The sequence below is a fragment of the Lichenostomus cassidix genome, chromosome 3, assembly GCF_008360975.1.
Source record: "Lichenostomus cassidix isolate B80296 chromosome 3, HeHo_3.0, whole genome shotgun sequence".
Taxonomy (NCBI): Eukaryota; Metazoa; Chordata; class Aves; order Passeriformes; family Meliphagidae; genus Lichenostomus; species Lichenostomus cassidix.
This window is the reverse complement of record NC_139483.1, coordinates 96,999,422-97,025,156: the sequence shown is the minus strand read 5'-3', so window position 1 is coordinate 97,025,156 and position 25,735 is coordinate 96,999,422. Positions and strand designations below refer to the sequence as shown.

General features: G+C 41.0%; 1 long non-coding RNA gene across 1 annotated transcript in view; it reads left to right on the top strand.

Moving 5' to 3' along the window:
• The first annotated feature begins 19,647 nt into the window (after positions 1-19,647).
• The window catches only part of LOC146440259 (uncharacterized), a 105,391-nt gene continuing 99,303 nt past the window's right edge, over positions 19,648-25,735 (top strand). Inside the window, exons 1-3 of the long non-coding RNA XR_014851095.1 lie at positions 19,648-19,735; positions 22,010-22,104; positions 22,697-22,833. This is a non-coding gene — a long non-coding RNA (uncharacterized LOC146440259). The remainder of the gene's footprint in view (positions 19,736-22,009; positions 22,105-22,696; positions 22,834-25,735) is intronic.

The following is a 25,735-nucleotide window of genomic DNA, read 5'->3' as shown; positions in this document are numbered from 1 at the left end:
TGGGAGGGCATATGAGGCAGAGTGGATTGTTCCTTGTCTGGCCTGCCAGCATCTGACCCACAGTGGTTACGGGACAGGACCATGCAACCCCCAGGCCCTGGAGAAAGCTGAGAAGGATTGGTGGGCACTTCTAATGAAGTGTGAGGCACTTCTAATGAAGAATGAGGATGGGCATTCTAATCCCTTGTGCCCTGGTGTTTGTTTGGGCTGGTTCTTGCTCTGTGAGCTGAGCACTCTGAGCAGCAGCCATTAGAAAGAGTTAACTGAACTCTGGGCTTTGTGCGAAATAAATGTGAAGGTCAGATAGTGGAAGTGGAAAAAAAAGTCTGAGATAGATATCTGTATAGCTAACATTGTAAAACTACTTTTCAAAGATGTTCTGCGGATGGAACACATGGAAAAAGCTGTGCTACTTTGCTAAAATGTGATATTCAGAGGCTAGTTTGCTCAAAGGGGCAACTGCTTATACATATGGAGCCCCATGAAGCAGAACCTCTGCACCCGCCCGTTGGGAATAGTGACACCTGTGCATGCGGGTGCTGACTTTTGCATACACAGAAGCTGCTTTTAGGGTGGATGAGTGCAGGCACTCCTCCCTGAACATCTGCAGGTGCGGCAGCATGCAAAGAGACAAAGGGAAGTTGAAAAGAGGCAATTGTATGTGCCCTTCATGGCAAAAAGTCATGAGTCACACTTAAAAATACTCTAAGATTCCATGTTTTCAGGCTTTTCTCTGCAACCAGGAAGGCCAGAGTTTCAAGGGCAGACCAACAGGAAAGAGGACAGGGAGCCCAACAAAATGCAGGAGCTGACAACCCTGAAACTTTGCCCCCAAGAGTCTCAAAACAGCTGCAGCTGAACTGCCCACAGCACAGATTCAGTGTCATGATCTGTGTCACCACTGAAGTGGAAACCAGGAGGCCCTCTGGCTGTCCTTGTAAGAGCAGTGAATGAAGTCAAAGCTGCATAGCTTGTGGCAATGCAACTCTCACAAGAATGGCAGCACCAATGCAGGGACGCTGCACAGCACCACAGCTTCCTCTGCACACATGCGCGAGCGCAGCCTAAAAACAAGTGTGTGTGAGTTCTGCTTTGAGATAAGGTATATCAAGGCCAACCTAGATGCAAAAGAGTCAAACACCCATCTCACTGCAAAATGGTTAATAGTTGTATTCTCGCATTTATGTATTTGCTGGCACTAGAGAGTGCTTTTTTCTAAAATATAGAGATGTACAGAAGGTATGTTGGTTCTTAGGATGGATTATAGCCCTAGCTGAAACCAACTAAACCATTAGCACAAAAGCATGCTGCTTTTTCTTCCATGCCATTAATTAGGGGAGTTAAAAGTCTTCCCTACTTTCTTATTAAAAATATAGTACCAAGATTCACACTTGTATGGACTTCTCAGAAATTTTTTATGGTCCTGAGAGTGTTATTGCAGGGAACCTTACAACTGAAAAGCAGTTAAAGGCATCAAAAAAAAAGAAAGATGAGTAAGAAGAGGACTTACTCTATGATTTAATTGGAATCAATGGGAATTGTGCCATTTGCCTTTGGTGGAAGCAGAATCAAAGCTGAAACACCAGCTGTAGTTTATTTTAGATTGCTGCCTGTCTGAGATTAGATTTCAGATATCTCCACAGGGTTCTTTTTTCTTTTAACTACCTACAATTTATGGCAGCAATACATATTCTAAATGTCTTCCTCTACCAGAGGATCAGCTGAGTCTGTAAGACTTGTAGGTGAAACAAGGCCTTTCCCTTTTTTTTCTGGGGGATAGGTCTGCCAGGTGTGAGTCTAAAGAAGTGGGTATTGCACTACAGGGAGACCTGCCTTGGGACAAGGCCTCCAGCGCTGCATGAGTGCAAAAGTGAGAGGTTCAAGTAAGTTCTGCTACTCAGCACTTCTCAAGTAGAGATATGGGCAGCAGAAGCCAGCTAAGTGGACTGGAGATGGAGCAGCCTGAGGAGTAAAAGTCTCAGCAGGCTGATGACAGCTCTAGGGGTAAGGAACTGGTGGGAAAGATGGAGTAGAAGAGCCTGATGTTGCTAGGTAAATCCATAAACTCTTTGGAAATGCTGTACTCTTGTGAAAGAGAGCGCAGGGAGAAATATCCTTCTGTAGGAAAGAAGGAAAAAATAAGGTCTGGAGTCATAGAAAGTCTTGCAGAAGGCACCAGGGAAATGGTATCTATCTTGAGTAGATGCAACAATCAGTGTCACACTAACACTTGTATTTGAGTAGCAGCACTCTTTTGGCTGGTAAATGTGTATGATTATCTTTGGGTGATGAATGAAAAATAATAGTCACTTTGAGGAAAAAGTAGCAGCTGAGATGTCAGATCTTCTGCAGCCCCTACCTGCTCTTTAATAGTGGTTAGCGCCAGAGATCTCTGCAGGAGGTTTAGACAATCAGACAGGAAGAAACTAGTGGTGAGCACTTGAGACACCAGGTGACCTAAAAAAATAGATAACTTTGATGTTGGAGGGAGAAGAAAAACTTTAGAAAGCAAAATAAAAAAAAACCAAAGTAATGAGGGGAAACGTCTAAGGTCTAGGACACAAAAGTAGTTGAATTCTTATGGAGGTATATATGGAAACTATGAGCTTTGTAACAGCTAGTCAAGAATCACTAAAAAACTCCCCCCCTGCCAAAAAAAAAAAAAAAGGTGAAGGGCATCTAGAGAAAAAGTTGTGGTTTTCAGAGCTATAAATTTTCCTGGATTGCTCCTGCTGTGGGCCATTTTGCCTTAAAAGTTTACTGAGGTAAAATGTCATGACTGTATTTTCTCCCTATTCCTTTTTATCTGGTCAGAGGAGGGAAATATCAGACATGAAATAGGCACTCAACCCTGCTTCTGTCCTCTCAATGGCTAGCATCAAGCCATTGATCAAGCCTTCATAATTCAAAGGAATAATGAAAATCCCCACAGTCTTTGACTTATAAACTGTCTCCCACCATGTGTGTTACTGAAGGTGCCCAGAGCAAATAATATCTGACATTATAATAGAAAGCAATTGATAGGCAATTCTCTTTGCTAGACCAACCAGACCTGAAGAGCTGATAGAACCTCCTATAAGCAAGGACAAATGATGATTGGAATGTTTCTATCCCAGTAAATTGTACAACACGTGCTCTGCTGTCCTTGGGTCTGATTCTGTATTTCTTGGATGTTCTAATGTGCAAATGATGTTTAGAGGAGTTTTAAGCATGTCAGGAATGTAGCTGGGGTTCAGTGTGTAAAAGGTGTTAGCAAATTATTGCCTGAAGCACAAAGGCCACCTGGACTTAATGACTGCAAAGGTTCCAGTGGCAGTAACCAAAGGAGGTTTTCTTGAGTTGCTCTTAGTAGGAAAGATATTTTTGTTTTGCTGAAGAAACTAGAATTTGTGGAGATAAATATTAAAAATAAAACAAGAGTAACCTACCTCTATCAACTGTTTTGAGTAATATCATAGCAAAGTTAAAAAGCCAAACTTGAAAAAAACCCAAACAAACCAAAGCAAAACACATTGTATTAATTTTCAATTCATTACCATTATTTGAGTTCAGAATTTCTGCACCTCTTTGAGCCACAAATAAATAGATGGTGTCTATCTTTTCTAGAGTCTCCTTCCTAATTTCAGAGTGATTGCATTGTGATGAAAATGCTTTGGGTGGATGTGTACATTCAGATACTCTTACTAAAAAAAGAGAGCAATTAGCAGAATAGAGGACCAAACTATTTTCATTATCTGTTGTTCAGCTTAAAAATTCAGTTTCTTTTTAACAGGATTTCTCTGCATGGTTTCATGAAGGACAATATTTGGAGGAAAGTTGCTGAGAAGGGAAGATAGTTCAGCAGCAAGACAGATTTCTACAAAGTGAAATTTACCTGTTCATTGTGGACCCAGAGTCTGAGAGTAGATTCTGACATATGTGAGAGCCCAGAAGTAAACACAAAGGAGTTTATTGATGTGGGTGGCATGATTGGCATGAAATGAAAATAGTACCTAATATTTATAAAGTATTGCTACTGTGATTAAATTAAACAATTTTAATGTAATGGTTCAAACAGTCAACATCCTTTTTAAAGGCAGGAAATGAGGCTTATTAAGGCTTAATGACATACACAGGGTCACACCATGAGTTTGAGGGATAAGCAGTTGAATTAGAAGACCTGACTTCCATTATAATGCTCTACATTAGATGACAATCCACAACACAAAGAATGAATGGAAATAAGACAGATGGAGAATGAAAGGAAACATGCATAAGTGTTTGAAATAAATATATGCACTGGGCAAGAATGAAACTGGTAATTGAAACTTTTGCTCACTTTAAAATACAATTAAATGTATTTGCTTGCAGTGCATTTGGGATAACAGGCTACTGAAAGGGATGATGTAGCCTATGAGAGAAAGTGAAAGCATTTACTGAGGGTGTTGCTAAAAGCTATATTTTTGCCTCCATTTTCAGGAAAGAATAAGGGAACAGATGGCAGAAATTTCCCAAGGGAGAAAAGAGAATTACTAGAGAAGATCAGGATCAGACCTGCACAGGTGATCATGAAATCGAAATGCCTGAAAACTCAATTTCTCAAGGTCGATATAACCCATGCCTAGGTAACCAGCTTCTCTGAATTCTGAGGCAATTGGGACAACATGAGAAAACTGGGAGGTGCTGGAGGACTGACAAGAGTTTGTAATATGAGTGATGACCTAGAGAGAATCCAAGTACATCAGAGTCTTGTCAGCTGGGTGGTTTCTGTTTTATTTGTTTTTCTGCATCACACTCATTGCTGGAGTATCTGAGCACCTTCAGTAAAAACAGCCCTAGTGTCTTTGCTCTCTCAGCCTCTCCTCCTGGGAGAACCAGTGGGGCTTGGAGGGGCTCGTTTCAGTAGAATCCTTTTGCTGTTATTAGTATGTGCACTGTAGAATATTTGTTGCAATAGGATGGACTGAGAGAAATGTCTTGTGCCTGAATTAGAAAGAAGGTTAGGGAGGAGACTGCATTTGTCATTAGCAGTTGCTCCTGGACTAGGCCTAGTTAGACTGGAATTGCTGGAGATTTAACAAAATAAGGACAGGAGTTCCTCCTCCCTTGCATAGCTGTTGACCTTATGCCCAGCTGATTTGTTCCTGTTTTCTCTTAGTTTCGGTGATAAAGACCATTTTCAAACATGACCATCAGATTCCAGCTGCACACAGGAATGTAGTTTTGTTCCAGTCCCACTCTTACAATGTGATTTTTTCTTGTTCTTAATGCCAGGGGAGCTAAATGCCTAAACATCTTTAAAGTCTGTGTTGACTTTATTCCAGTTTTGTCCAGTGTATCCCTGTGCTTTTCCATCATTTAGGTGGATTTTCATACTGTAGTATGAAAAGAGGGAATATCCACCTGGAGGAGGCTGGAAAACTTGAAGAGAAGTACAGTTTAAGAGAGCTTAATTAGCGTGATTTGATTATCCATAGTCAACGATTGCCTGAGAAATACTGTGTCTACCAAAGAGAATTTGTTTTGACTTCTCTGAGGAAATGGAAAGAATTTTGGTGTATTGATATTAGGATTAAAATTGAATTTACAAATCCTATGGAATAAGTGGATATTATAAATGTAACACAGTTTGATCAAGCTTATTCAGTGCTGAGGAGCAGGTTTCTAGTTTTAGGGAACCTCTTCCAGACCAGCATCCAGAGTGTTATGTTCAGAACTGATCCTTTTCTTCTCATCTTAGTGGGTGTCTTAGAGGCTTGCCAAGGAAGACATGAGCTCTAGAAGTTGCTCAGAAAGTACTTAATTTCCCATTTTGCAGATAATGGCTCTTCCTGTTATATGAAATCCTTTTGTCTGGTCACTCACAACTGAACCAATGCCAGGCTCGACAATCATCTTACTGGATCCTGGTTGGACTGCTGTGGTAGAGTTAATGGCCAAAGTAAGGACAATCTTTTGACAACTGAGAAAAAGACAAAGGATATTTTGAGCTGGAAGTAACAAGCTACTTCCATTTACCACTGAAGTGTGTTAGAGACACATAGACACTCCTAGATTTCATAGGGCCTCAGTTCTGTCTATCAGAATTAGTGATTTTCTATAACAAAGAGCATTTTTTTTCTGGCATTAAGCAACCACTTAGAACTTCTGTTGTCCCTTACTCTTATGTTGTTACTAAGTCTAACTTGTAAATATTTGGGATATAAGATAAGGCATTTAAAAGGTGCAAGTACTGATGCAAAACTCACTTGCCCTGCAAGTATGCCTGCTGTTGCCTACAATAAATACCTTGTTGAGGGAAAGAATAGATGGAGAAGAGGTTATGCATGGCTGATGTTGATTGAAGCTTAGTTTGTGGCTCACACAGTAAAGATATTGTTCGGTACTTATCTTCCTTGTGAAAATATTACTGTTGTAATAGTACCAATATATGCACGTGTGTTAGTTGTCTCTCATTCAAGCACCAGCTGGGCAGGCTTGTTCTACCCCATCACATGTTGTAAGTCATCCACCTGTATTGTGCACAGGCATCAGCCCTGCCTGTGATCACACTGCTGCTGCTGTCCTGTCCTGTGTGCATTTCACTGAGGTGCCTCACCCCACACTGCTTCTGGGTGAAGCTTTGCCCAAAGGCACTCCCACACTCATGGCTGGGAGGGTGAATTACGCCCAGCTGTGAGCAGTGTGACAGGGAAGGTTCACAAGCCTAGGAGTAGCCCTTGCAAGTTATGCCAGCCATTCGAGAAGCTCCTTCCTGCCACCGCACTGCTCACCACGCGTGGTGGTTTAGTGCCACCATTCGCACGGGGCACCCCCTTCCCGGCAGCACCGGGGGGGTAAATGTGTGCTCACACAGCGTCTCAGTCCAGATCAGAGGTGCAGCTCGGTGGTAGGATGCAGGTGGTGGGAGTGGGAGAGTGCAGGCGCTCGCAGTGGCGCTGGGTGACAGCTAACCAAGGCGGCTTCCTCCGCCCACGCTCCGGGCCCAGCGCAGGGCTCCTTCCTGTTCTCGCCTGCTGTCAAGATGTGCCGCGGGCTCTCGGTCGGAGCGGGCGGGATGAGGTCACGTCCTCTGTACCATGTCAGAATGGCAGTGATGAGCATCTCCCACCTCAGCTCATCAAGAGTCCAGCTTCCAGAGAGGTTGGTGGCACTGGCAGTTCCTGGTGTGCTGTCATCCTCTGAGGAGGAAGTTCCCTTTGCTCAGACTTACTTCTTACACCAAATACTGATCAGTTATATGTTGGTCTACACCAGCAGCAGATTTGTCCCTGGGTTTTTATCTTTCAGTTGTTTAAACCATACTCTTCTGAATGATCAGTGTGAAATGGTCTATGAAGAAGAAAATTAATTCTATCTCAGTTCAATGTTCAGTATTCTGTATACTTTAAATCAGCTGTATATAAAATGGTCAACGTCTTTCCCATCCCATGGCAGGACTTTAGTTTTTCCATGATTAGATATGGTATCTGGCTTAATGTGGGCTGAGGCTGGGTGAGTAGACCTGGTTACTGCATTTGCTTTTGTGGTAATTGAGATTGATACGCACTGAAATTTCAGCAAGAACTGAATTAAATTTAATTCTCTTGCAGTCAAAGGTGCTGCTTTGTATGCTGCCCAGCACAGTGGCTCGTCACTGGGACTCCAGAGTACTGGTAATAAAAATAATAAAGCTGCTGTTGATAATAGTTTAGTGAGGATGTGTTGTTAGAATTGGGGTTTACAAGAAAAGATCCTTGCCGCAGCACCACATCTCTTGCCTACCCTTTCAAGTAAATCTTAAAGACTTTTGCTTTTTTCTGTTTTCTTTTTTTTTTTTTTTTTCCCTCTTATGGCTATGTTCTTTTTATACCTGTATCATTGTGTATGATGAGCATCAAGTATGCAACTCTTTCCAAGCTGCAAAATTCTACTATGGATAGAATACCAGAAGGGATAATAAATAGAAACTGAATTTACTTTTTTTTTGGGAAGCAATTTGCATGTTATGCTTCTGGATCCTAAAGAAAAGGAAGTGTACTTGACGTTAAAATTGGCTTCATGGCTCCAGTTTTCTCAGCTCTGCACCACCTGCCTCTAATGAAACTGTCCAATTACATGAAACAATTGTTTTCTTGCTTTCTGTTAAGTGAAGAAATTCATTGACTAAAGGACTTTGTACCAAATGTTGCTTTTAACAAAACTACTTTCACAATTTGTTTGAAAATAATGTGCTGATGTTTATGTCCTGTATGCATGTTAGAATTCAAACATATGGTCACCAGGATCCACAGAAGGTCATTTACAAAATTGTAATATTTATCTTAACTGATTGCAGGGTTTGGAAATCTCTATTGTATTGGGAGCAACTCAGTGGACATTAATAGTTTCACGATTGTTGTGGTAAGCTGAGAATCAGGCCCTGACCTATAATTATCACTTACATGAAGAACACTAATACAGAAGGGAAACTGGGCTCCCTAGATATGCTTCCTTAATGTGAGACAATGACTTCAGGCTGTTTCTGAGCTGCAAATCTCCCAGGTGAAGTCTTGCTGAAGTAGAATAAAGTAGAATAAAAACCAGAGTAAGAGGATCCATCTTTGGTTAACAATGCTTTCCTTGCAAAACTGGATCTCAAACCAAACTATAACTGTAAGATGCTCTGTCAGCCCTACAGAATTACATGAGATCATATGGAGAAAGGAAATACACACCATCCTCTCTCATTTTAGCAATGATGTTTACATGTCTTCACTGAACAACTGCTTTTTATCTGCAAAGAAGCAGATTGATAAGGAAAATATTAACAATATACTCTACAGTTTAGGAATTTACTAATTATACTATAAGTATTTGATTGCCTCACAGACTTTGTATGAAACAAAACAGACTAAATAAGAGTGTAATGATCCTAGTTAGGAGGCCGGTATAAATAGACATATAATACACTGTAAAATTTCCTTGAGAAGAATAAGGCGGTTATTGGAAACTACTGAACAGAGGAAACATGAGGAGCTACTATTCACTGTCTCATAACAAGAGAAGGTGGGGGTTATTCTATGACATTGACAGTCAATAAATGCAAAACAGATAAATGAGTGACTCATAGGCATTAACCAGTAAGCCTTCAGCATGTGGAATTAATTTCCATAGGAAATCTATATTAAACTGCAGCACAATTGCCAGCATTGCTACAGCTATGTTGAGAGGGGTGATGTACTTTTTGTTTCCAAAATGTGTTTAGTATGTGTCTGTGTACTCACACACAACTTGCAGCTATGCTAACTGGATCAATAGACTGCTATTTCCTCTGTTAGTTGAATCAATGAGGAGGTATTTGGTGTATACCAGAAAAAGCATTGGAAATTTGATGCAATGCCCTACATGAGAATTTCTTTTTGTCCTTATAACTGTACTTGTCTCTGCCTTTTTTTCCCCCTCTCCCACATTTTTCAGTTTTTTTGCCAATTAAATCAAGATCAAGAAGAGAACAATGGTGGAGATTTTCATGTTGGCTGGCTTGTACTGTTTAGCAACTTTTTGTTTGTGTGCTGAAGGAAGGGCTGGGGAATATATCACTTTATTCCTGTTTTTTCCAAGATTGCTTTAGTCGCACTTGACTGGTTGATCCTGCTGCATTTATGTGGATAGTGGAGTGGTGTATAAGATAAGAACAAAATTTTGGTAACTCTAGAACAAATCTCCATTGATTTTAAAGGAGAATAAAAGAGAAGCGTAACCTAACACAAAGCAAATGTTGCTTGCAGTGCAGTAAAACCCAGACAAAATCTGAAATGCTTCATAAAAAGGGAGACAGCATGTTTAGCAATTGTTATTCCTATGACAGGGGTCATTGTTTTGTTTTATTGTGTAACCTGTAATTTATTACAGTGCCCGTCAACAGGGTAGCATTCATTCTTCATATGATGGGTGCATATATATTTTATATATGTTAGCCAAACAGGATGAACAAATACGGCCTGACCTCTCTGGAGCAAAGAGAAGCCAAGCTACTAGCCTGACTGACCAGTGCCCAGGGTCTAGTCGAAAGTGGGTATGGAGAGGTGCAATTCCCAGCACTCTTAACATTGCAGTTTGTGCCTTTATCTAAAAGGGGATACAAGGTTTTGTCCTAAATCTTGGGCAATGGAGAGAAGAGGATTTGAAGAACACAGGAAGTTCAGGGAATTGGAAAGTGTTGCCTATATGTTCTTTATATGCCTGAAAAGGAATATAGGTATGTACTGTATGTTCCAGGTATGTAGGCCTGTATGGAGTTTTTACAGCCATAGGAAGCTGGAGTGGTGGATATGAAGGTACTGGGGAAAGAGTAAGGCTAGTGGGTTGTAACGCAAGGATGAGGGGTATGGATATAGAAGATATCCTCACATAGACAATGGAAATTTTGAGAATTACCAGAAAAAAATTATACAGAGTAATTCCATTGTTATAAAACCTTGACCCTTGTTATAAATTGGCCCTGTTTTTCCTGCTGAAACACAGAAGAGTTGTCCTCCAATTTCTAGTTTTCCTTTCATATATTCCACTTGAATTGTTGTCCACTGTTGGTGTCTTGCTTGAAACATGGTCATCCTTCTAGGCGTGTGTGTGTACAAGGCTGCATGCACAGACAGTCACTGCCAGCCCGGCCCTGCCCTGCTGACCTGGTGACCTCTGTGTGTTTGAGTGCATAGTCAAGATCAGGGAACAAAAAAGAAACGCTATGCTTAAAAGAAGAAGGAAGGATAAAAGCAGAATTTCAAAGCACTGGGGATTCTGCAGGTCCCATAGTGACACTGCCCACCTGGAAACATGCGCTGCAAATTCTGCATGTGCGCTGGCTGTTCGGCCGTTCCCCGTGTTGTGGGGGGCAGTGGGCAATGTGCAAGCAGGGACAGAGAACGGTGAGAGCCTCAGACTGCTGTCAGGACTCCCTGAAGGAGAAGGAAATCTCTGCAAATCAGAAAAATCTCTTCTCTAGGATTTCTGCTATTTCCAATTATTTCAGGTCCTGGTGCATAAACCTTCCAGTGTGCTGCACTGGAAGGATCTAAAGTATGCAGGTCTACCTATGCAGGAGGAATATACACATTATGATGGTTTCACACAAGCTCACTCTGAGATTGTCCCTGGGCAATAAATTTTTTGTTTGGAAGACAGAGGCACACATGAATCACCCAGATACCATCTTTGCTTCCTGTCCTTCACACCCTATCTTATTGCATTTTTCCCACATTTGTCACTAACCGTAATCGTATTTTGGTGTGGGTCTTGCAACTCCTTTATCCCCATAGAAATAAATTCTCTTAGTTTAAATATGCATGTCTAACTTTCCATATAGGAAGAAAATGCTTAAAAAAAGACTTTTAACATATATGTCACGTTACTTAGTTGTATAAGAATGTCCATCATCCTGCAAGAACTGGCCCAGAGTCCAGCAAGTCCAACAGCCAACAGGTGCCCCCAGATGGCTTCAGAAGAAGATGCAAGAAACATGACCTTTGAGGCAGTGCAGAGCACGGGGTGTTACCAAAGAACATGGGGTGTTACCACCATGTTACCAAAGTTTGGCTGCGTGATTTTAATGGGGTTAATGGCCATGCTGCCACTGCCAATTACTCCACCTTGGAAGAGGTTGCTAAAGAAATCAGAAAGTCTACTTTGGAGCTAAAAGCAAGAACGATTGGCCAGCCGTCCCTGCAGCAATTCTTTTGTGGGTTGGAATGGTATTTGGGTTTGTATTTAACTGTATTGGTTAAAAATTTAATGAACAAATTTAGCTTTTTTATTCTGGACACTGTGCAAGTAGTTTCTAGAAAGAGAGAGCCTGCAAGATTACGATACTGCTCACGTGGCTTTTTGAGTGGGCAGCTGAAACATTTTAAGAAACCAAAAATAATAGTAAGGGACATACGATAGCTTTTTGTTATGTTTTCTGTTTTGTAGGACAGGCTTTAGATAGTTATTCATGCTGGAATTTATTGCTTTCATGACTCACAGATACATTTTATGACTATATAACAGCTTGTCTGCATATTGGAACACAACCTTACAAATAGCAGCACACAAGCATTCGCAAAATTAATTTAATTAGTATTCTATCAGCTCTGGAGCTTAACTACTGTGAATAGGTGTTGCACAGACAGTATAGTTTAATGGTTTCTGGAGTATTTTAACTCAGGACTGCATAACATATCTTTTCAGCCTCTATGCTTGTGGAAAGAGGGTCACAAAATCTTTCAGGCTGCCCAGCTGTTAAGTGGTATGCTTATATTTAGGTAGCTTAGCTAAAATTGATAGGATGCATTGAAGTATTTGGATGAAAGCTGCTTTACAGTGTGAGCATAAAGTATTATTATTAGAAACATTATTACATTATCAGCAGTGGGACTTGCAATGAAAATTCAGGAACTTCTAGCTTTAGGAGACGTGGTTTGGTTTTTTGGTTTTTTTTAACATAAATATTCAAGAAATATAAAACAGAAAAATAAGGACATAGATGTAAAACAAATAACAGCGATGTTAACTTTATTAAAAAGCTTCATTGTGGTATCAGGCAGGAAGTGAAACTGCTTTCAAACTGCAAATATTTCTCAATCATTTCATGCACCACCAATCTTTGTAATAGGTTTTCTGTTGTTTTTTTGCAAAATGTTCAGATGAGCAGATAAAAGTTCAGACACAAGGGGAAAGGCCGTCATTTTTCTTGGATTTCACTAGTCATGTATTTAATTCTGTGATTCAAAGTGACCTTAGAGTCTGTCTCATAGAGCAGATGTGCATGCTGAAGGTTTGAGCCCTAACTATTTTTATAGGGCCATTCCTTTTTATAAAGCAGCAGAGCTGTATGCTGGCAGCCCACTAACCGGCTTTGGGTGTTGACTCATGCTTGGTGAGAGTTCAGTCAGAGGCAGCTGAAGCACAAACGGCTCCCAGCTCCCTTCCCTCCCCACCCTGTGCCTGCCATGGGCCGGTGGGATGGGATGTGTGCTTGCACCCTGACCAGGGAGCTGAGAGCCTGCTGTCCTCCTGTGAGCTCCTGCTGACTTCAGGCTGTAAACCCTGCTGACTCAAGAGGGGATACTGGTTCTGCTAAAGCCTCCCTGGGATGGTGGCTTCCCAAAGAGGGACAGAGGCGACAGTTGGCAGCAGGGAATTCTTCATCCATCCCAATTAAATCTGCCAGCGAATGTGCATCAACACTTTTAGGTTTTGCGCTACTTGGAACTACTTTCCTGCCTCTGAGTATCATGTTATGTTGATCCCAGAGGGTCAAGTACAAAAGTATTGAGCACTTAGAGATACTAAATGCCCTTACTCGGTGAATTAATGGGCCTTGAGAGCACTTGGCAACAGGACTGCTCAAAAAAAAACTTCCATTAAACTCTTGCTTGACAGAAAAACAGTTTTTTCATTAAAAACAGAAAGCTAGAAAACTGAAACTTCAGCTAGCATATTCATTTCTGCACCTGGGTCAGACGCAGAAGGTCAGATGCAGACTAAGTGCTAATTAGGTATCTCTTGACTCAGTAGTTCTTGCTAAAAGTGCTGTGTGTGGGGCATCTAGAAGAGCAGCAGGTGTTGTGGTAGATTTTACTTGTCTAATCTTGTAGTTTCTACACACCATAACCTCAGTCTTTGCATCTATTTAACCAGCAATGGTTTATTCTTGTACAAAAATAGAAATAAAAAGGTAGGAAAAGTACATGAAATTAAAAATTTCCAAGGTAATCACATTTCAGTGTTCAAAAGTGATCTAGTTTGAACACTTATTGTGCTACATTTTGGTCAAATGTTTGTCTAAATTTTGAAAAATTGAAATCTTGGTAAAATGAAAGAAGATTAAGTGTTTTAGAAAATCTATTCAAGCCTGTTCTGAGGATGAAAACAGCTTAAATTTTGTAAGAAAATATAAGTTAACAATGTCTACCAGGTCTAGATAATGGCCTGGGATTTGGGAGACCTAGATTCAGTTCTCTGATCATTGTCTGGTTATCAACACAGCACTTGGTTTTCCAGTACCTCACTTCTGAATCTGTAAAACAGGGGTGATGTATTTACCTTGCAGAGATCAGTACTTTGAAGAGTGTGATGTGCTCAATTACTGTGTTGTAGGACAGTGAAAAGTTTGAAGCCTATACTTTTGTTGTTCCCTGAATTCTTATTCTTAACATTTTACTTTGCCAAAGAGGGGGAAATAACAAAGCTCTCCAAAATCATTGCAATATGCTGCTCCTGCTCTGTTTGCTTGTTCCAAAGCCTGTAAACTTTTATTAGAATCTTTGCAGTGACTTCATATACTTTGTGTTGGACTTTAATGACCTCAGGACCCATATGGACCAGTGTATTTATTGTTGTGTGCTGAGTGCCCTCACATTTCAGAGGCTGATTGCAAGACTGCTGAGAGCTTGTCAAAGTCTTTCATTAGATTCTATATGCTTGTTTGATACTGACAGATTTCACAAGTGTGACATTAACAGCAAGAAAAGTGATAGTACCTAAAAGGGATTGCTCCATTTGCTCTGCTTGCTCCTCAAAACTTTTAGATAGATAATGATTGTAAAACCTGATGATACTGTGCTGGAGGACAAAGAGGCCCCTCAGTATCACAGGTGATATAATTCATAAAGACACACAACTAAAACAGCTAGAAGGATGGGCTAGAGCCTCTCCAAGCCTTGCAGGGAATTGGTGGCTGCAGGGTGTGCTTTGGATGTTCCAGGAGCATTGATTCATTATTGTTACTGGACTGTTTGCACAGCATTTATGAATGCTGTAGAAAGGTTTATAAACAAGTGTCAGGTAGCAAGTGCTTGACAAGCTCTCTAGTCACACAAACTGCAGATAGAGGGGCACTGATGATGATGAGAAGTTGAATGATTTCTAAGACAATTTGAAGGAGATGGAAGAGGATGGTGTGGTTTGCACCTGGATGAGTTCATCTGCTCCAAATGATTCAGTTCTTAAATCTCTGCTTGGTGGAGCAGGTAGAGAGTTTTAAGATCATAAGATCATTCAGGTTAGAAGGGACCTTAGAAGGCCTCATGTAGAATCTTTTACTCAAAATGGGGTCAGCTAAAAGATCAAACCAGCTTGCTCTGGGCCGTGTCCAGTCAGGTATTGAAAAGCCCCAGGAATGAAGGTTGCATAACCTCTTTGGACATCCTTTTCCCCTGCTTGATTTCAAAGGCTTTTATTGTGAAAAAAAAATTTCCTCAGCCTGAACCCCACTTGCAACTTATGTTTGCTGCCCTCCCACTATGTACCACTGTGAAGAACCTGCCTCCATCTCCCTGCTGGTTACGCTCATAAGCACAGCAGGGCTGCTGTTTTTCTGAAGCCATCTCTTCTTCAAGCTGGATAAGCCCACCTCCCTCAGCCCCTGCACCCTGGGCAAGCGTTCCAGTGCTAGCGGACTTCTGCTGAACTCACTCTAGTTCATTGATAAGCTGCTTTGCAGCCATACAGATTTACAGAAAGATGCCTAATTAATTCAAAATAAAAAACTTCCATTGGAAACTTCTGTTTTCCCTGTAGAAAACTGTTTGCAGTTCAGATGTGACCCCACCAGTCAGACGATGGGCTGCAGGGCTCTTGGCCTCGCTGGCTCTGCAGCACTGCAGCCACAGTTGGGGCAGATTGTCAGCTGGCATTGCCAAGGGTCTTGCTCTGTTCCAGGATGGCTGAAACATTACTCTGGAGTTTCCAAAATGAGGTACTGTGTAATTTTAGGGAGGAGAATTTCCAAAAACACAACATTTTCTTCTCCGAATTGACTTCTCCTTCAGTTCCCCTTTTTCCTTCCTCCTCCAAGTAATTTTCTTCAGAAATGACTTTGTGTAAGGCACAGGCTGAACCTACAAATCCTTTTTTTTTTTTCTTTTTAATTTATCCAGAGGATTGTGGGAAATGGGCAGGAGACCCTGTCATTAGTAAGGTGTTTGTTTAACAGAACAAAACTATTTCCCTCTTTACTATAGACTTCAGATTCTGAACAATTATTAACTTGTTGCCTTCCCTCTTCCTTCCTTCCTTTTCTCTTTAGAGTTGGACCTGAGGTTTTACGTTTCTCTCTTATCTGCTGCTTTCAACATGTTAAAAGTAAATTTCTGTGGGATTGCAGAGGCTGAAAGCAGGGGATGTTCTAGAAGGGAGGCTGAAGTAACAGTAATATAATTAATTATTGGTTTCATTAATAATTGCACCATTAAAGATATAATCCTAATTTTGCCTATGCAGGCTAACTCAGAGTGTCCTGGGCAAGCTTGAGAAGGGATTGTATTGCTAGTCCTGGTGTAGCTTTTCAGTGACTTCCTTTCCTCCTCTCAACCTCCCTGCTCTATCACCTAGCCAGCATCTTTGTGGACTTGGATGTGACTGCCTGAGGTGGGCGACATCATCAAAAAAGCTGTAGATTTCTGCCTGGCATGGTTTTGTATTAAGAAAATGAGGCAAAAGGGCCAGCAGATTTCATTCATCCACAGAAGGTGCCTCACAGCATGAGGTTGAGCTGGTGGACTTCTGAGCCTCAGGAGGCTGTAAATGTGAATGCCATGCTGGATTGAAAAGGGCCTAGAAAACGTTATGAACAGTTGTAACATTTGAAGTAATAATACAGGCTTAATTAAATCTCATATATGAGCACATTGGCTAGTCTCTGTAGGGATCAGGAAGGATTTTCCCTTATCCATATACAGCATTTCGTAATTGGTCAGGTGCATTATGGGGTTATTGTCTTTCTCTAAATCCGAGGCAGTGATTAAATGCTTCTGCTAGGAGTGGGATGTTGGACATGAGCAGTTGGCCTGATGTGGCATGGTGGATTTGGTTTTCCTTTAGATTGTTGGTTGTTTTCCCTTGTGAATTGTATTTTGATTCTTGTAATATTTGATGTTTTCCTAGCTCCTGAATGAAGGTAATGGCCATGAGAATCTTGGCTTTCACTAGGATACTAAATTTTTAGCCTTTCTATCAGTACAATAAAGGTTGGAAGCATGACCCAAACCTCTGAAATAGAAGAAAATCCAGGCCATATTTTACTTCACTGTATAGTGCATTGGCTGCTAATACTGTCTTTGCATGTCCCAACTGAGAGCAACTATGTAATCCATAAATTTGTCCTATAGTGAAAACAAATTAATCAAGTGGGAAAACACTTCTGACCTTTGAAGTACTCTAGGAGATGGATAAGAAGGTGTTTTTATGTCTGTGTGTTCGTTATCGCTGCAGTTGTGACTACACAACTATTTCTACACAGACCTTCTGTGTCCATGTAGCTGGGAGCTTGAAAAGCTTTAGTCTTTTGAGAGGGTCGAGACAAATATCTAAGCCCAAAGCTAGTGTTTGTGTGTGCCTGCTTAACTCCTGTCTGGTATGTGACCCAGCTTCCTGGAGACTGATGTAGCTGCATAGGTCTCCCGCATTCTTAAGTCTAATGTGATCATGCAAAGGACAGAGGTGCCTGAAATGGTGGTGCAGGGCAGACGTGAGATGTCGGCTCTTGGCCAGGATGTGCCTGGAGATATATTCTCTTATCCTGGTGGGACATGCTGGGGGCAGCAACTGAGAGCTTATCTACACTGAGTTGAAAATGCTTTTAGCAGGCACACCACCTGTTTTTGACTGCTCTATGAAAATGCACAACCTTGTAGAGTTTTGCAATGGGAGAGCATCCACCAGTTGTATCCATCGGCTGGGTGCTCATGCTACCATGGAGTGGGAAAGGTCATTTTGCTGGGGCAGGAGAGTGTGGAAGAGGATCAGAGAAAACCTGACCAGCCTTTTCTATCTTGCCTGATTGAAGGAAGCACTTAAAAACCAATCCAATTGCTATGCTATATTTCTATGGAGACGCCAAAATTACTTTAATTAAAAGATCTCTCTCTAAAATTTTTTATAAAGGATTTATAAATCATTAAGATTGCTATAAATTGTCACTGGTCATTGTTTACAGTGAAGTAGGAGAGAAATTATATCTGGTACTGGCCATTTCTTAAACAAGGAAGGGCCACCCCTACCCTGAATTGCTTACAGTCATTGCCCAGCACATGTATTGGGGGATGCAAGGAATATGAAATTGATCCCCAGTGAATTTAGTGTGGAAGCTTCTGATAATGTTTTAATAGTACTCATGCAATAATTTAGTTTTCTTCTCAATAATTAATGCTTATGAAAAGTTTAATATGTATTTATTTGGTGTGTTGTGATACTGGCACATGATCAGAATAATAAGGAGTTATGTATGCGTGGAATGGTTTCACCTGAGTGTTGACTTTTAATTCTTTTTTTAAATGCTGAACAATAAGGTTTATTCTAATTAAAAGAAGAAGATGGGTTATTCCTCCAGAGTGATTGTGGTAAAAAATTTAATTTGTGTTGTCTTAATTTGTTCTTAACTGTTTGCAAGAAAATGACATGGTGAAACATGGCTCTGTGCAGAAATGAAAAGTAAAGTATATTTGTAGTACATGAAAAAATTCTTTGCAAAATTTGCAGAAGCTTGTCTGGTGAGTATATACATCTGTGTATTGGTCAAATTACATGCTTTTGGGTGAAAGTAAATGAAGAAAAATTACTCATTATACCCAGAGCAAATGCAAAATGGTTTCAGTTTCTTGAACAGGGCACCAAGATGTGAATCATCATATTTTCACTGTCAGAAAAACCTGAGTGGTTTTTCCTCAGGGTAGCAAAGGTACATGTCAACTGTCTGAATCAGAAATCTCAGCAAAGACAACACACATTAGTTTTACCATGAGGTAAACTCCCTCAGGTCAACCCCAGGCTGGGTACAACACTCATCTTGGCAAGTCACCTCATGGTAAAACTTGTAGTGCCTCATCGTCACTGTTATTTTACCTCGAGGTAGCTGACATTCATGTTGGCTACCCTGAGGTAAAAATGCTGCCTCTTTATCAGCAGGCAGCAGCCCTTAGTGTACGTGCAGGCCAACACCGTGCTCCTGGGCTGTCCCAGGTGTGATAGTCAGCTTGAACCTTTGCCTACCCAATCTCTTTCTGCCTCTCCACTGCTCTTCACAGCTCAGAGGAAGTCCAGCATCTCTCGTGAATTCATTTCAACCCACTTCACCAAATGTCTCATAAAAAGTTCTCAGGCTATCAGAGGGACCCTGTTAACTAGTTTCAGAAAACTCTAATATTATTGAAAATCGCCCTGTGGTGTGTATTCTGCAGCCCTGAATATGGCACTGAGACCTCCCTCCACCATGTTTTTCCCCTGGGGCTCTCTCCAGGTTCCTCTCCATCTACTGCTTCTACAAACATTCCTGCTGGTCGCAAGTTTGCCTTCTTGTGCTTGGTGTATCCCCACTTCCATCTCTACCAGAAAATGGGAGCCTTCTTATCTGTCTCTCTCATTTGCTGAAGGTCCTTTATTTGTTCCTGTGCTAGGAGCTGGGGATATAATTTTCCTTCCCACCAGTCTTATCTCCCAGGTAGAGAAAAAAGTAGTAAATTATTCAATTGACCACATTTTAGCTGTAATGGGGTGAGAAACAGATGGTTAATAGCCATTGTTATTTTTCTTTTCAGTATATAAACCATTGCAGGGGGAAATAAAGGTGTTGGTTTGACTGGGGAGAGGCAAGGGATTGCATGCATCCTGCACTTTTCTCTTTGGGTGAGTGGGTTGTCATCAAAATCATATGGTCTGTGCTTTGATTTGTAGAACTTTTCCTGAACATTGGGCTTGCCTGGAGATGACATTGAAAAGTTCCCATATTACAGGCAGACAGCTGAATGCCCTCGAGCTGAAAGTAAGACCTTGCTTGACTTAGAAAATGAATGTCATTTTTCTGGTATTGTTATTGAAGGTAGTGTTATACTCCTGTGTATCTGAACATGACAGCAGTTACAGCACGGGTAAGTGCTTATAATCAGCTGTGATAGTGTTTATTTTAGAAGTCAAATGAATCACTAGAAACCTGCTTGCTGAATGATTTTATTGGGGAAAACGATTGGCCTTGCAGCTATGTAAACTCACAGACAACCAGAAAATGTTGTAATACGAAGTCATCACAAAACCTTAGATGAATTACATGTTGTAGATATGGAGATCCTCTCAGTTTAGTAGGTTATATTTGAGAGTGCTGTTTGTCAACTACTCTTTTGAATTTCTATCCTAATTTTACTTCCTCTGGTGAGAAATTGTGTTTTCCCATCTCCTCTTCCCTGCGACTTAAAATGCCTAGTATTCTAACATGCCTCTGTCAACACTCTACATTCCTGTAACTGAGTTATTCTTCAACATTGATCATTGTCTTCTCCTATCAGGAAGCTATAGCAGCAAAGGGCCACAGTATTCCCATCTGTTTGACTCCCAGATTTGATTCTAAGCTCTGCTGAACCCACCCAAGGTCAAACTCTTGATTTATTTGAGAGTTCAGACTTCTTATCCCAGGTCCTGTGAGTGATCTCTTCATGTGGGTGGCCTGTGTGCTAAAAGGTTGGGCCTTGCATTTTTCTAACCAAGTCACATGTGGGCCTCTGGAATCTCAGAAATTTTCCACTTGACAGAAGAAGGGGACTTCAGAAGCACTGCTATAAGTACTTAGAAATATAGGCTGAGGAAATGTTTCAGTGTGTTGATAGCCTACTCTCCTTCTCACTTTTGCAAAATGGTAGCATATTTCTTTGAAACTGCAGTTTGGCATAGTTGTGGGTGTAGGTTTGTTTTTGACCAGGATTTGCTTGTCTGTCTGCAGGAAATGGCACAAGGGCTTAGAAAGCTGCAAGATCCAACTTTAACTTGCATCAGTTACATCAGTATGTTTTGTCTTCACTGAATTTTGAATTGGCCCTGATGTCATGATGAGAACTTTCTGAGCCTCAGGATGCTGTGAAAAAAAGCTGTTCCTTAGAAATCAGTAAGGTAAAGGTTCAGCAGATGTGCTGAAGGAATATCTTTGGGGTTCCCAGGTTTAAGATGCAAGTCACTCATTTTGACTAAGTACAGGCTTATATTATTGGAGAATGGTCTCAGCAGAGGCAAATTGCCATTTGCAGGCGAGAGAAGTGGCCCGTTTCCTTTGCCTTTAAGGAGAACATTTTCATTTTTTTCCCAAGTAGGTATGAGTTTACAGTTCTTTCACACAAATGACTTACTGTGAAGTCTTCTGTAAGCAATATGGTGGGTCATTAATGGCCCACAGAGGAGGCAGTAAGTGGTGACAAGTATCTGCAGGTGAAAGCCAAGTAGATAAATATAAGGTACTTTGGAACCTGTTTCCTTATCTAACCTTTTAAGGTTGTCATTAACAGTTTCCTGTTTATCCTTCAGTTGAAATCTCTGTTCACCTTGAAGAAGCTGATTGTTCGGTGGGAAGACTCATTAGGAACTGTATCTGACTCCATCTCAGCAATTGGGCATAGAGCTCTGAGGTTTTACTCCCAGTTCAGGATTGGAAGGCTACTTTAAGTAATAAAATGTTGCTGAAGTCTTTGGCTATCAGAATTTACTTGCTTTAAAGATAAAGGTTGTGTAGTTCTAATTTTTTTTTTTTTTGGTATGCGTGTCTTTTTTTGGGCCCATTTTGAGACTAACACTAAGAGGTATCTCTGGGGGGTTATGGTTAGCTCACACTATGCAGAATTACACACAGTAGGAAATCTGGGGATTTCTCTCTCTTGCTTCAGTGACTTTAGCTGCTTGCCCAGCAATCCTACAGCAACACGTTGTAAGGGTCATGGGTTTGGAGCAAAGCCAACACTAGTGTTAGCAAGCAGAATTCCTTATGACTCCACCTTTTTTTTTTTGGCTATTGGCCCAACACAAGCACCAAAAGTAACATGTCTGAACCTGTTTCCTTGTCTATTCTGGTGGTTACCCACTTTCTTCTCCGACAGTTCAGGGAAAGTGGGCAAAAAAGGTTTGCCTTTGCCCAGCAGCACTGCAGGTGTCTGTCCCTCTGAAAGAGTCCCAGCGGTGTGGGCGTGCTGGAAAGAAAAATCCCCAGTGACTTCACCCAGCTTGGCTTGTGGTAGTTACTCACAATGAGGTAATTTTTTTTTTCTTTTTTCTTTTTTTTAAGCTCTGCATGTTTAATGCTACATCTGAGTTTTTGCATATGAGTGAAACTGCAGCTCTGGGACTGATTCAGGGAGTTTTCTCTGCAGAGTAATTTTGGTGAGTAAACACAGATAAGAGGAAGCTGGGTTAATCCAATAACTCCTCCCTCAAGGGCAGGTGCAGCAATGTGGCTCAAGGTACAGAACAGAGGAAATGCCTTGTTGACACAGGTGATCAGAGTAAAGTGGCCAAAATTGATATAATGATATGACTTTGCAATGCAAAGCCCTGCTTTCTCAAGGCTGCTATTTTCAGCCCTCCACAGCACATCTCTGGTCTTTCACCTCCCTTTGGTCAGGCATCCTGTTGTGGGTGACTTCCCAGCTCCTCTTCATGATGTCTCGGTAGCTGCATTGCTACAGTGTAGCTTGGACTGTGCTGTGTTAACCTGAGAGGATTATTAAAATAAACTCTGAGTCATGTTTGAGCTGTATGTGGGATAAGATGGTTATCAAGGTTTATTTTTTCTTATAATTAGGTCTCTTAAACATTGCCTCATTAGGTATCTTCAGTGACTGTTGGAAAAGTCCTCAGGGGACTAGTGGTTGTTTGTTTTCAAGGGAAGTTCACATGATAAATAGAGAACTTGCAACTCTGTTTAGGTTTTTTTATTAATGACAATTAACCAGGCATTTTTCTTTAATCCTAGGTTCTTGTCCTGATTTCTCTTCAGCCTTTCCACTGGTATGACAGCTCTGGTATCCTATAGCAAGTAAGAACATAACATTACAACTGTTCACACGTGGGAGATGGAGGAACTGCATTAAGAGCCCATCAGATAGGGAGGTAAGAGGCTGCTTAGGTTTGTGTGGAGCCACTTCCAAGTTTGGCAAGCTCGGCCAGGGTGCCTTGGCCCAGGCTGAACTCAGCACTGCTGGGTTTGTAGTGGCTCTAAGCAATTCTTTTCCAACCTGTCCTTAAATGTTTATCGCCCAGGGGTTCAGGCACGGCCTGCTTTGTTTCTGTGGTATTCCTCTTTCTCCATGCTTAAGGGGCTGCCTGGGAAATAGCAGCATATGCTTTCCCCTGCTCTGCAGAAGCCTGAGCTTTCCTGTTGCCTGTCCCTTGCCCTCCTTTGCTCATGTGGCTCTCAGCTGGCTCACCTCCTTCTCTCAGTGCCTCTATCTGATAAGATTGGTGCTGTTTAGATACATTTTTGGGAAGTGTTGGAAAATACTCAAGGAGACATAGTTCTTTTTTCAGTCATCTTTTCTTCTAACCTCAGTAGGGAAATCTTGATCTTCAAATTCTGCTGCTCCAGAAGTCACCATCATTTTTGCCTCCTCCTGTCTCTCTCCTCACTTCCCGTTCAAAAACAGGAATAGCTGGCTTAGTGCTTCCACTTAGAGCTCTTGGTCCAATGGCCATGTGGGACACCACACATGAAGTAGGAACTGTTCTGAAAAAAATAAAAAGGATGTTGCTGGCCCTTTGAGGCAGACCTCTGCCTTTCTTCTTTCCACTGTTGAATTATCTCTAACTGCCACAAGTTTTAGGTGAGGTGGTTAGATAGAACTAACTGCAAAATATGATCTCTCCAGTGATAGCTTTTACAGTCAAATGTTGCAAGGTTTTTTCAATTTCTTTCTTCATTATTTTTTTCTTTGTATTCTCCAAATTCTTTTTTCTCTGCTAATACTCAGATATCTATGACGTATCTTTAGAAAAACCACAAATTGTGATAGAAATGCCTTTTTTTTCTGCAATGCTGTGTCAAAGGTGCATACATTAATTGATACTTGTCAGTATTGTCCTCAATTCAAGAATTTCAGCCAAGTAGTTAGGGACAAGGAATAAATAAAATGTGGTAGAAATGATCACTCTTGTATGGGGAGCAATGAGTTATGAGGAAAGACCATGAGGCTAGGACTTGTTTCTCTTCATGCTTTGATGTATTGATCTGTGATTAATCTGCAAACAGGAAGAAAAAGGGAGCAGGTAACAACAAATGTAAAATTTGGAGTGAATAATTTGATGAGTCAGAGGCATAGATTAACTGTATTTTACATTTAGGGACTATTTGGAAAGGTTAAAGCTAGGAGGAGTTCTGGAATAGGCTGCATCAGCAAACTGGTACATTATTTACTCTGGCAAGGTTTTCAGCGGTAGGGAAGGCTATTCCAGGAGGTGTTAGTCTGGGCATGGTCAGCACTGGCTCAGAGTTTGTGTAAAATGCAGAATCAGGAGATTACTGGGCACAGAAGCAGACTTCAGGAGTTGTAAGGCGCCTCGGAACATCAGCCTGGTAGACTATCGGATCTGCTGAGACATTCTGTTCTCCTCTCTGGAAAAGAGGAATTGGCCCATGCTGTGGAATGACTAACAAATTGTCCCTGAGGACTGGCCAGTTAGGTAGGAAAATGTTATTTACCTTAAAAAAACACAACGTTTTATACGCACATTCAAGATGCTAATAATAAACTGCCAGTGGAGCTCTGCCCTTTGCTCATAACTGTGGTCATCTCTTCTCCACAGTATGACTGAGTGTTAGCATTTGTCATTTCACCCAAACTACTCATACACTAAAACTAACAATCTGGCCATCGCATCTCTCCTGGGAGGTTTGGACGTGAATCATGGAAGAGGTTTTGGGTGTTTGCCACAAGTCATGGGAATTGTGGAAGGAAATTATTATATGCTAGATTTGTTTTATAGTAAACCACATACTGTCCTAGAATTAGACCCCTACTTTATATTTGCAGGAGCCGAGTCAAGGAATCCTAACTCAGATGAAATTCCTCTTGTAGTTGGAAAGTTTGCCCCAAACATAATTCAGGTTTTCACTTTGCTTTTTTTTTTTTACAGTTTTTTGTTTTTTTTCTTTCTTATATATTTTCTCTTTGGATTCAGGCTTATTCTTTCACATGAAAAACTTTCATTGATTCCTTGAGTGGCTAGTCAGTACTTCTCTTTTTTTACTTATTTCTCTTTTATATAGTTAAAAATATGTGGCAGAACATCCTCCCTTCGCATTCTGGCCCATACATTTTTTTCTCCTGCAAAATCTCACAGGTGAGGCAAGGGTTGTGAATTTCTTTCTGGAGATGGCAGATACCTGGGTTAGACCCCATTTAAGGCTGGGTTTTGGTTTATGCTGCCCCAGGAGCTAAGGGCGTTCACATATAAGCCAGCCAAAGGGCCAGTTAACTCAGCTGCAGCAGAACATCCATTTGCTATCTGGTTGTCCACTCTGAGTAACTCAGTGGTGGAAAAAGTAGACTGATCAACCCAGTGTACAGACTGTCGTAATTTCACTAGCGTGCCTTAAAAAATGAACACTCCTCCCCCCCCCCCCAAATATCCAACCTCCCCAAAAAAACTCCAGCTATAACCCCCAAACACTGCAGAAAGGAAAGAAAAACTTCCAAAGAGATGCTGGTTTCATTGTACTCGAAGTGTATTTTCTACAATATCTCAGGTCAGGTCTTCTGCAGGGAACAAAAATAATTTGTGGGAAGAACTTTAAACCAGTCTTATAGAATCCATATGACATTTTGTTATTTTGTAGAACTTGCTTTTATATATGAAAAATAATTAAAAGGAGAATACAATTAAACTGAAATTACTAAGGCTAGATGGATTTACCATAGGCAGTGATCATATCTGGAGCTTAACAAAAACCAACCTGTCATGCACATCCAAATAGTATTTTGAGATATGTATAGAGCTTAAAAGAACTAATATTCCA